Raw genomic sequence first — 10895 nt, 5'->3', positions numbered from 1 at the left:
CAGGAATGGCCAGGAAAGCCTCACTGCAGCCGCAGCACCTCTTTGAGAGAGCAACCCCTGGTCCCCCTGGTGCTCTATTCTAGCATCAGCCTGGTGCTGACCAGACACCCGCAGCAACTTTTCCTCCCTCGAAGGAAGAAACCACAAGCAGAGTGCAAAGCTGTATGGAAATGACAGCCAGAACTCTCTGAACTCTCATTTGGGAGCTCATTTACTTTCTGCTGATGCTGCAGCAGAACCCCCCTTCCCACAGGCAGAGGCTTCAGTTCTGTCAGGTTGAGTGACCTCTCACGTCTCAGAGAAACATAAATATTGTATAAAACACTGCTCAGAGCCCGGGCTTTTGAGGCACACAGCAGCCTGTAAATGAACAGTGTGTGTGTGCACAGCTCACAGCCACACACATCCCGATGGCCCAGGGCAGTGGCTGAGGCCGGGTCTTGGTGGGGCACAGAAAGTGGGAAAATCAAACAACAGGGAACTGGAGAATTGAATAAAATGTTTTTGCAGAAGTACCAGGTGTGAATAAACATCTCCATGTGACTCTGAAGTGCACAGAGAGGAGGTGGATTGCCTGCACCGTGTGCAGTGCCAAGATTATTTGCATTTTGCTTTCTTCTAGGAAATGTGATCGTTTTACTGCTTATCTCTTCCTGAAAGGACACCTCATTTACTGTTTGAAGAGTTCTGAAACTACCCTGCTCCCAAAAGAACGTGCCCTTGCTGCCACATCCACCTCAGCTGCCACTGTTGGGGCTGAAAGATTTTACTCCTGGGCCTCAGCTTCAGCCAAGCCCAAAGCTGGAGCGCTTCAGGAATTGATCTACATGGTACCTTAGACATGAGTGTCATGGAATCATGGAATCACAGAACCATGGAAGCATGAAAGGGTCTGGGTTGGAAGGGACTTTAAAGCTCATCCAGTTCCAATCTCCCCCTGCCATGGGCAGAGACACCTCCCGCTGAACCACCCAGGAAGATGATGGAATTTTTTCCAATAAATCCCTGACAGCTCTCAGCCAGCTCACAGCAGTCTGGCACTGCAGCCTAGAGGCTCAGGTGCCCCAAGCCTGGCTCGGAGCTCCAGATGTGCCCTCTGAGCCCCAGATGTGCCCTCTGAGCAGCTGGGCTGTGCAGCCCCTGTGAACAACCTCCCCACCAGCCCAGGCTGGGGCTCATATGGCTGGGACAGGATACTGCCATAACTCCTTTCTACCTCAGTGCTCGTTTACACCTGAGCATTTCTCCTTGTCTGGTGAGTAATGTCCCTCCAAAGTGACCCTGACAGATCCCACAGAGCCGGTGTAGCAGAGCAGCGCGCTCAGGGCAGCGGGAGGTGGGAATGCAGAGCTTCATTAAGCAGTCAATCAATTAAAGCAGCTCGGAGCCGCAGTCCGGGTGAGGGTGGTGATGGAACCAGGCTCGCAGAGCAGGCTCTGCCTCTGGCAGGATGCTGAGCCTGACTCCGGCTCCCAGCACAGACTGAGTCACCCCCAGAGCAGCTGCCCCTCGCGAGGGAAGCTGGGCAGCAGGAGAAGCCTAAAGGTGGACACCGAAGTGCAGATGCCCTGGCCTGGAGCTGAACTCACAGCTGATGTTTCCAGCCATGAAGAGCAGGACTGAGCCCCTTGCTGTGTCCTGACTGCTGCCTTCAGTTTGCACCACCCCACTGCTGTGTTTGGGGGGTTGATGCTGATACCTGGGCCTGCCTCCCTCCTCCTCCTCTGCCCTTTGCCAGGGCTGGAGAGCCCCCCACACCCGTGTGCAGCCCGTTGTGTCCAGGAGGATCTCAGCCCCTTTGCAGTGCTGATCTGCAGTGTGTCTGATGGGCTCTTAGTGGGCTCTCTAAACTCGCCCGGGTCCCTCTCAAGGACGGGGTTTGCAGTAACAACAAACACACAGGGCAGTGGCACTGTGCCAAGTGACGCTTTCTCCTCGCTGAGGATCTGGGCAAAGTGTGGGCAAATGGATCTTTAACAACCACCTGGCTCCCCCTGCTCAGCCTTCAGACCCTGCTCTGGAGGCAGCAATGGGCCCTGCTTTGGTTTTGTTGCTCTTCCTTCCTGCTGTCCTGCCTGCAGAGCTTCTTGTTTGCTGGCCCATCAGGAAGAGATGAAGATGAGGCAGAATCGTGTTTGTTTTGTTGTTTACACTCAAGCCTTGGATGCAGATGCCACAAGGCCCTTACTTTTCTCTTGTATTTCATCATCTTACCCATCCTCCCGAGTTAGGAAGTTCAGTGTCTGCTGCAGCTCTCCAACCCTTTGGAATGAACCGAGATACAAACCCTTTCTCAGTCCCCCAGTGTCCTGAGCTCAGGGATTGGTTTGCCCTTCACCACTGTAAGAACACACCTGATAAATGGACCAGATGAATGGTGACACCTTGGTCCTCACCACCTCCTACTCAACAGGGTTGGATTCAGAAGGCTGGAGAGGGACTTCCCACAAGGTTGTGGAGGGACAGGACAAGGGGGAACAGATTCAAACTGCCAGAGGGCAGGGCTGGATGGGATATTGGGAAGGAATTGTTCCCTGTGAGGGTGCCAGGCCCTGGCACAGGGTGCCCAGAGCAGCTGGGGCTGCCCCTGGATCCCTGGCAGTGCCCAAGGCCAGGCTGGACATTGGGGCTTGGAGCAGCCTGGGACAGTGGGAGGTGTCCCTGCCATGGCAGGGGTGGCACTGGATGGGCTTTGAGGTCCCTTCCAACCCAAACCTTCTGCTGGAGGGGGAGAGGAGCAGAAACCAACTTGAAGAAGATGTGGCAGAATGAGACATTTTGGTTAAGAAACTTCTGCATTTCCATTGTGCCCTGAGTGGGTTTTGTGGCTGATCCTGCCTGACTTGAGAATGCCAGCAGCAGCCAATATCTGCCCCCTGTCCCAATAACTTATCAATTTCCTCTGTCAATAAACCAGAAAATTGTCAAGAAGAGGCCTGAAAAAATGTCCCTCTTTAAAGAAAAGGGGAAAAATGCAGGGGCAAGAGAACGTTTGTGTCCCAGCTGTGGACTCTCAGTGCTCTTGGCTGTCACACGCCTGCTTAAGGAGTTATTAATCCCATTAAATACCGCATAAAGACAGGATCTGCCGAAGGATATGAGCTGCTAATAAACTGTAATAATTAATTACATTTACTTTCACTTCATTTTAAATTGTCTCAGACCCTTAATGGTGTCAGCACTCTGTGCCCGGGGGGTGCCAGGCAGAGCCCAGGCAGCCCCGGAGCGCTGGGAGTGCTCCCGGTGCCAATTGCCTGGAGAGGCTTTGCCAAATTAACTGCAAATGCTTGTTAAAGCCCTTCAAATTTCCTCTGTCTCGAAGCCACAGAAAACGAGCTTTGGAAGTGTGAGGGAGGCTGGGAACAGCTCTGGGATGCAGGGGGACTGCTTGGTTTTTAGGAAGTCCCTCCTGGCAGCAGCAGATGGACCCAAGGTGCTTCTGGTTTCTCAGGAGCATTCAAAGCCCGCACAGGACCCTTGGGAGCCTTCACAGAATCACAGAATGAACCAGGCTGGAAAAGACCTTTGAGATCATCAAGTCCAGCCTATGACCCAACACCTCCTCATCAACCAAACCACGGCACTGAGCCACATCCAGTCTTCCTCCCTTCCCTTCCTCAGGGCTGGAGCTGCGCTGGAGAAACCTTGGACAGCAGCTGTCCCCCGCCTGGGACAGGACAGCCCTGTTCCTGCTGTCCCCCAGCCCTTCTGGAGTGGTTATTTAATGACAAACCTCTGCAATCCCCCCCCAGAGGTGGGAAGAAAGGATCTACCCCTGCTGCCAGGGCCTCCAGCGCTCCAAGAGATTGTGATTTCCTGGCCACCCTCTCGAGGAGGAACCTCCTTCCCCACATCCATTGACCTGGGCAGTCCCTGGGGCTCAGCTCGAGCTGTGCCTGCTCTGGTTCTGACATGGTCTGTGCCTCCTGTCCGGCCCATGGACCTTCCTGCACCGACCCTGGGGTGGTTCCTGTCACTCTGAACTTCCCTGATTGTCCCTGGAATGCTGACTGAGCCTGTGACTGCTGTGGAACTGTGTCCTCCCACCCAGGACATCCAGGACACCCAGGACACTGTCCCCACCTGTCCTGTGCCACTCCTGGCTCCCAGATTATTCCCCTTGTGGGACAGCCCTGTTCTTGCTACACACAGGGTTCAATCCCTGGACATAATGTTCATTTAAGTGGCTCCCTTCCAACCCAGAACATTCCATGATTCTGTGTTTCACCTGCAGATAGCTCCAGGCTCCAGGAAAAGACTTTTCTTTTCCAGAAAACTTCTGGAAAAGACTTGCCCTGCTGCCTGAGCAATCACCACCCTCCAAAATTCCTGATGTGGCCTTTCCTTGTGGGTTGTGCCTGCTCCTGTGAGTGTCACTCGGAGGTGAACAAGGAACATGGAGCCATCCTTGGCATGGGGGACAAGGGAAATCTCCCGGGGTGTTGGGGAATCTCAGAGCACAATGATCCCTTTTGGGGTCACACAAGGGACATCAGCGTTCCCAGGGTGTGACTGATTGGATCTACAAAGGCAATAAATCAGTCCACGGCTGTTGGTTTGTGTGTCAATGGATTCCAGCCCGGATTTTCTCCTGTGACAGTGCTCTGCTCACCCACACCCCCACAGTGACATGGGGACAGCTGGGGCCAGTGGCAGCTTTGGCAGGTCCCATCTCCAATCCAGGGTTTGAGGGATCCTGTGACACATTCCTGCCCAGGACCTGCTGTGCTTTTCCCCTGCTGTAACTCCTGTCACGCAGCATTAACTTCCTGCAAGTCCTCACTTGTGTGTTGTGTCTAAAAGGGGAAATGGGAAAGAACATTAGCTCTGGCAAGATCCTGGGAAATCATCGTAAGGCAGGCCAAGAAATATTTCGAGGAACAACTTGCTAACTGTACAAGAAACACCAACAAATCCTCCTGAAACGCAGCAGCAGCAGCAGCAGGAGCGCTGCCAGCGAGGCTCCAAGGCCACTAAATGAGCGAGGCATGAAAGGAAAAGCTCAAGGAAGATAAGGCTGGAGCAGAAAATCCAGATGAATTCTTCCCATTGATGCTTGCTGGGGAGGAACTGAGGAAAATTCTGCCAGCGGAACTTTTCTTTATGGGTTAAGAATTGGAGGAACTGTCTCAAATTAAGGAAATGAGTACTTTGAAATCCTTGCTGGGGTTTGGAAGTGGAAGGCTCAGGGATAAATACGATAAAAGGAAAGGATTGGGCATGGCATTTATCAGGGCAAGGGCTGCCTTGCACAGCCATTAGTGCTCTTTGAAGGAGGAACAGAGCTTTTGCAGGAGGATGACTTGAATGAAGCAATGGATTATCCAAAAACTTCCAGCAGAATCAGGTGCAGAACTCGAAAAACAGAGGGAACAACAAGAAGGACGCTCCAAAGGGCACCGTGATCTCCACAGGGGGAAGATGGAACTGAAGGGAACTGTTCCATCAGAAAAAAATATCCTGAGAGGTACAGTAACAGTCCTTAAGACTGGCACCAAACAGGTGAAAAGGGCATGAATAGCCTGGTTTTTATAACCCCAAACCAAGAAGGAACAGTTTGTAACACACACCAGTGAGTTAGGGGGAGAAGAAAAGGGCATTTTACATACAGCTTCTCATTAATTAAACTGTGGAACTCTTTGCTACAAGATGCTTCGAGTTGTGAAATGGTGCATGGGTTCACGGAGCAATTAAAAACCTGTTAAATTGTAATTTATAGCATCTTGTTCAAAACCTGCCTGAAGTACAGAGTGACAGCAAAGAGGGGGACACAGGGAAAGACTTGGGGGCCTTCCTTCCTTCCTTCCTGTACATTTAGGATCATTTTTCCTTAAGCAACTTTCCCCCTACAATTATTTACCCAGGATTTTAGCAGTCATTTCCACTGATCAACGACAAATCTCTCTGAAATTCTCCCTATTCAGCCCTTGTTCATCACCTTAAACCAATCAGGATTTCCTAAAAACCCCACTAGCAGCAGCAAATTTCCCATCAGTATCCAACTGCCCTCCCAGGTTGTATAAAACCATCTTTGTGAAATCAGGGATGGGCAGGGACCAACCTCGATGTCATTAAGCTGAGGTGGAAAGGAGGATTTGGCACCTCAGACAGGGCACCTGGGGAAAAGGGGAATCATTTCTCAGCCACGTCCCATGGCCAGGAAAGCCCTACAAAGCCAGAAAAAGAGGCAGAATTCAGAGCTGGGATAAAAATGTGCAGATTTGGGGATATCAGGGCTCCTTGTCCCCTTTGCACCCCCCAGGCTCCCTCAGTGCTGCTCAGCCAGCCTGGTTTGGCAGGATTTGGTAACTGTTATTTCACGTTCAAAAACTTAATTTTCTCCATTTCATGTGTGGGAGGGTGGAAGGTTTCATTGAAATCAACCTCTGGCACAAAGGGCTGGAAACAACCCCTGGGTGGGATGTGCCAGGAATCGATTCCTGCCCTTTGCTGGTGGCGACAGTGCAGGGAGTGGTGGCTCTGGTGTGTGCCCGGGACAATTCACAACCAGGATTATGAAAACCCCTCCAGGAACTTGTCAGGGGAGGCTTTAGAGCTCTGGGAAGCGCAAAAAAAGCAGAGCTGAGTGAGAACTGGGAGTTTTTCCCCAGGGAAATTTCTAAGTGAGACAAAATTGTCATTTGCTCTGCATTTAAGTTTCCAGGCAGCAGCTTGAAACCAAACCAGGATTTTCGGGTTTTTTTTGTCAGCTCTGTTTTCAAACGGAAAAGTTCCGTTTTTGCTTTGCCTCCTCCGTGTTTCCCTCTGTGAGAAAGCCACAGAAACAACAAACAGGGAGAGCAGCTGAAGAAATAACAACGTTTTCCCTCATAAAAAGGAAGATTCCCAATAAATCCTCAGCCCTTCTGCTCTCTCTCTACAAGAAATATTTCTTCACATCGTCATGGGCACAGAAAGTTGAGGCAAACGCTCTCATTCTCCAGCTGAAAAACTGGCCTTCTCCAGTTTAAGATTGGGAGAAAAAGAGAAAATCCAATAAATATTATGCTTGGCTTCTTCTCACCAATGTTTTCCCATTGAAATACATGGAATGGAAATCTTCATTCGTCACAGTTGCTGGAGAAATTGTTTTATAACAAATCTCCCAGATGTGAGCAGTGACAACGAACCCCCAGAAGGCATTTCACACAAATAAAATCTCATCTGGGCACAGAGCTGGGGCGGCAGCACCAGAGGAAGCTCCAGCAGAGAGCTTTGCCTTTGAAAACAAAACAAAACAAAACCCAGCAAAACAAAGCAAAATAAAGTGCTGAGAACTTACTGCTGACGTTGGAGCCCAGGAGGGCTGCAAATCATCTCAGAGGGCAGGAGGTTCATCCCCTGAGCCCCTCAGCCCTGCCCGAAGGCACAGGGAGCTGAGGAACCTCGGCTCTGGTGGGCGCGGGTTCATCCTCAGCCAGCAGCAGCACTGAGGTGAGCTCGGGCTCATTTCCAAGGCAGAGAAGTTGCTCAGTGCTATCAGACCAAGAATCTGATCACACCACGCTATCGAGCGAGCAGCCCTGGGACTGGAACCAGTGTGGCTCACGAGCTCTGCCACTACACTGAGCCAGAGTAATGAACTCGTCACAAAATGCTTTTACCTCTTGGCAGCAGGGACTGAACCTCTGAGACCTGAGTGATTCACAGCCCTGAACCCACCTGAGAAGGGGCAGAGCCCTCAGGGTAGCAGAGCCCTCCTTGGAGTCACTCTGGAATCGCCATCCTTGGCTAAAGGGCTAAAAGAGAAACCCAGCCCTGTTTTGAGCTGAGGATGTTGTGTGGGTCCCAATGGAGGTGGTTGAGGCAGGGCTGCCGGGTTTATTGGGCTGCTTCTCTGCGTTTAGAAAGAAAAACCCCGAGCCATGGCAAAGGGATAAATCCCTGCCCCTGCACAGGGAGCAGGCAGCGGGTGCCAGCTCGCTCTGCATCCGAAGGGCTGCAGCTGAGCTCCGAGCCCAGCCAGGCACTGCCAACACCAGCAGGCTCCTCAAGGACAGCCCTGGCCCTGGGGCTCTGCTGCAGCCAGCTGGGCACCCTGCCCTCGCCCTGCCCTCGGCCAGTGGAAGGGCAGAGGAGCACGAGGAGCTCGCAGCTGAGACCGGTTTGGTGCCGTGCCAGGGAAAATGTCACGGACCAGACTGCCCTGGTGAACGGAGCAGGGCTGGGTACATCTGCCAGGGCTTGGGGCGGGCATCTGCACTGAGCAGTTGGAGGAAGCACAGGGGTCAGACCCATCAAAGAGCCCTCTTTTCCATGAAATCCAGGCTCATGCTGTGCCGGGTTCCGCCTCGTCCCTTCCCTGGGCATCAGGGGCTGGCTCAGGGAGATGTGGCCACAGGCTGTGCCCACAGCACTGCTCAGATCTGGGCAATCCTTTCAGCTTTTCCCCCACGAGGGACCAGGCACCCCCTGGATGAAGTGTGGATAAAGCTCCCGTGGCACAGGTGGAGGGGGAGCTGCGTCCAAAGGGAAAACCCAAACCACTGCTGTGCCTGACAGGGAGTGACAGCAGCGCCTGGGCTCATGGGCCAGGCTCCCTGGGAAGGCCAGTGGCCCTGGGTGGAACTGGAATTCCAGCTCTGTGGAAAATCCCCCCTCGCCGCCCCCTCGCGCCACCTCTCTCTGAACACTCTGCAGGCTGTGAGAATGATGAGGACAATAAAATGTGCTGCTCAATTATCCCGTAGAGGAGTTGCTGTAATTCCAGCCCACGATCCCACAGCCCCCCGTGTCCCATGGATTAAAACAGTGGGCATTACACTTGCTGGGAAGAGGATTAGGGAAGCACAGGAGGCGGAGGGGCAGCTTTTATTTAATCTAATGGTTGTTCTGCCCGATTTCCTGCAGGCTCTTCTGATTTGCAGTGAGCAGGCAATGGAGATCAGCTGGATTTTTAAAGCCTTGCTGACACAACTCCTGATAAATAAAGATGAGCTTCCACCAGCGAGTATTCTCTGGGAAACAAAGGATTTGTACCTTGGGATCTTCTGGCCAGGGCCACAGGAGCGGGGAGAGTGTGGCAGGCAGGAATTAACATGCAGAGCCTGGAACTGAATATTTCCAACCATAATAAGCAACAGGAAAAATGTGGAGAGCTGCAGAAAATCGGTTTGAAATGCAGGCCCAGGAAGGATGGGAGCCCCTCTCTCCAGGGTTGATGTCTCCTGGGGACACAGGGCTGTTTGGTGGCTTCTTGCTCCCCCTGTGTCACCAGGGGAGCCCCAGGGAGGGTCCTGCTGCAGAGGGACACAAGTTCAGTTTGCCAACGTGCCTGTCTCCCTCGGGATGTTCCCAGCAGCTCGAAGAGAGGCTTGCAAGAGCCTCTGGGGTAGGGTTTCACCATGACCGTGAGGTGACAACGCCCAAACGCAGGTGGCAGCGCCCGGGCATCTCAGGGGGCACCACCTGCCCGGGGCTGCGCACCCAGCTCTGCGGTTTGGGGTCTAAATGCAGGTTCCTGCGGCCCCCTGGGAAACTGTGGTGCCCAGACAGAGCTGCTGGAGTGCCAAGGGGGAATTCCAAGGCGCTGTGGTGAACCTTGCTGCTTCCCTCCTAAGGCAGGAGCGGGAGGGGAGGATCCAGTGGGACTCAGCGCTGGACTCTGCCAGGGGGAATTCCTCTGCTCTGGGCTGGTCCCTGGCTGGGCTTTCTGCCTTCCCCTGGTGTGTCCCTCTCCCAGAACTGGCTCTGCTGTTCGTCCCCCCTCCGAGGGTGATGGGTCCTGAAGGGCCATTCCCATGGAAAGGGACAGGTTTTCCCTTGGAAAGCTCCCAGGGCAGGCAGGAGGGATCTGGCTGTCCCTGTTGGTCTGACACCCATGTGAGCGGCACTGGGCAGACAAGTGTGATGACAGAAAGCCACTCTCTGTCCCTTCTGCTGCCCAGGCATGCACAGGGAAGGGTCTGGAGCCCGAGTCTGAGGATGTCTCACATTTGGAAGCCCCAGCTCACAAGAGAGGCCGCTCACAGCTCATCCAGCACCACCCCTGAGCCACCTCATTCCATTCCCACAGCGATTCAGTCTCTGTCACTGCACGACACCAGTGAGTGGAATCAGGGATTCCCATCCAGCCGAGCTGGGAGCCCACGAGCCACGGGGCAGCCATGGGTTCAATTGCTTTGGCATCCTAGGATGCGCTTCGTAATTACAAGTCTGCTTTGAAGCCTCCTTCAAGGGCCAAGGGAACAATTTTTGATTTATGAAATAATATCTTTGCCTTTTCTAAAGTAAATATTTGGTGTCTGCTAAGGTTAACTCTGATTCATATCTTGCTGCGGGGGGAGTTCTGTAATAATGTCCCCGTGTTTGTGATAACAGACAAGAGCTTTGCTAGAAACGACGGAATTCAAGTACCAACCAGTGTTGCAGCGGAGAATCCCGAAGGAGAGGAGCCAGGGAAGTGGCTCCTGTTTATTACTGCTGGAACATTAGCAGCAGCTGGGTTAGGTCACCTAAAGACTTTCTGTGCTGGATGGTTTCTAGCTGGCCATAACTTTCCAAGGCTTTGCAATTTTCTGCTTGTCATCACTGTTTCTTTATGTGTGATCCTGCCTGATTCATTTTTTTTTCTTGGAGAGAATATCTTAGGAGAAAACACAGCTCCTGCATCCCCTTGGATAAACCAGGTGTGATTGACCTTCCCTGGGCAGCAGAGCACTGCTGTCCCACTCTGAGTCATTTGCCTGCTCCCAGGAATCCCAGGATCGTTGAGGTTGGAAAAGCCCTACAAGATCATTGAGCCCCCCCTTGTCCCCAGCCCAGAGCTCTGAGTGCCACCTCCAGCCCTTCCTGGGACACCTCCAGGGATGGGCACTCCAAACCTCCCTGGGCAGCCCCTGCCAATCCCTGAGCACCCTTTCCATGGGGGAACTTCCTGCTGCTGTCCCACCTGA

The sequence above is a fragment of the Corvus brachyrhynchos genome, unplaced genomic scaffold, assembly GCF_000691975.1.
Source record: "Corvus brachyrhynchos isolate BGI_N302 unplaced genomic scaffold, ASM69197v1 scaffold236, whole genome shotgun sequence".
In the NCBI taxonomy this organism is placed as follows: domain Eukaryota; kingdom Metazoa; phylum Chordata; class Aves; order Passeriformes; family Corvidae; genus Corvus; species Corvus brachyrhynchos.
This window is presented reverse-complemented; position numbering follows the sequence as displayed.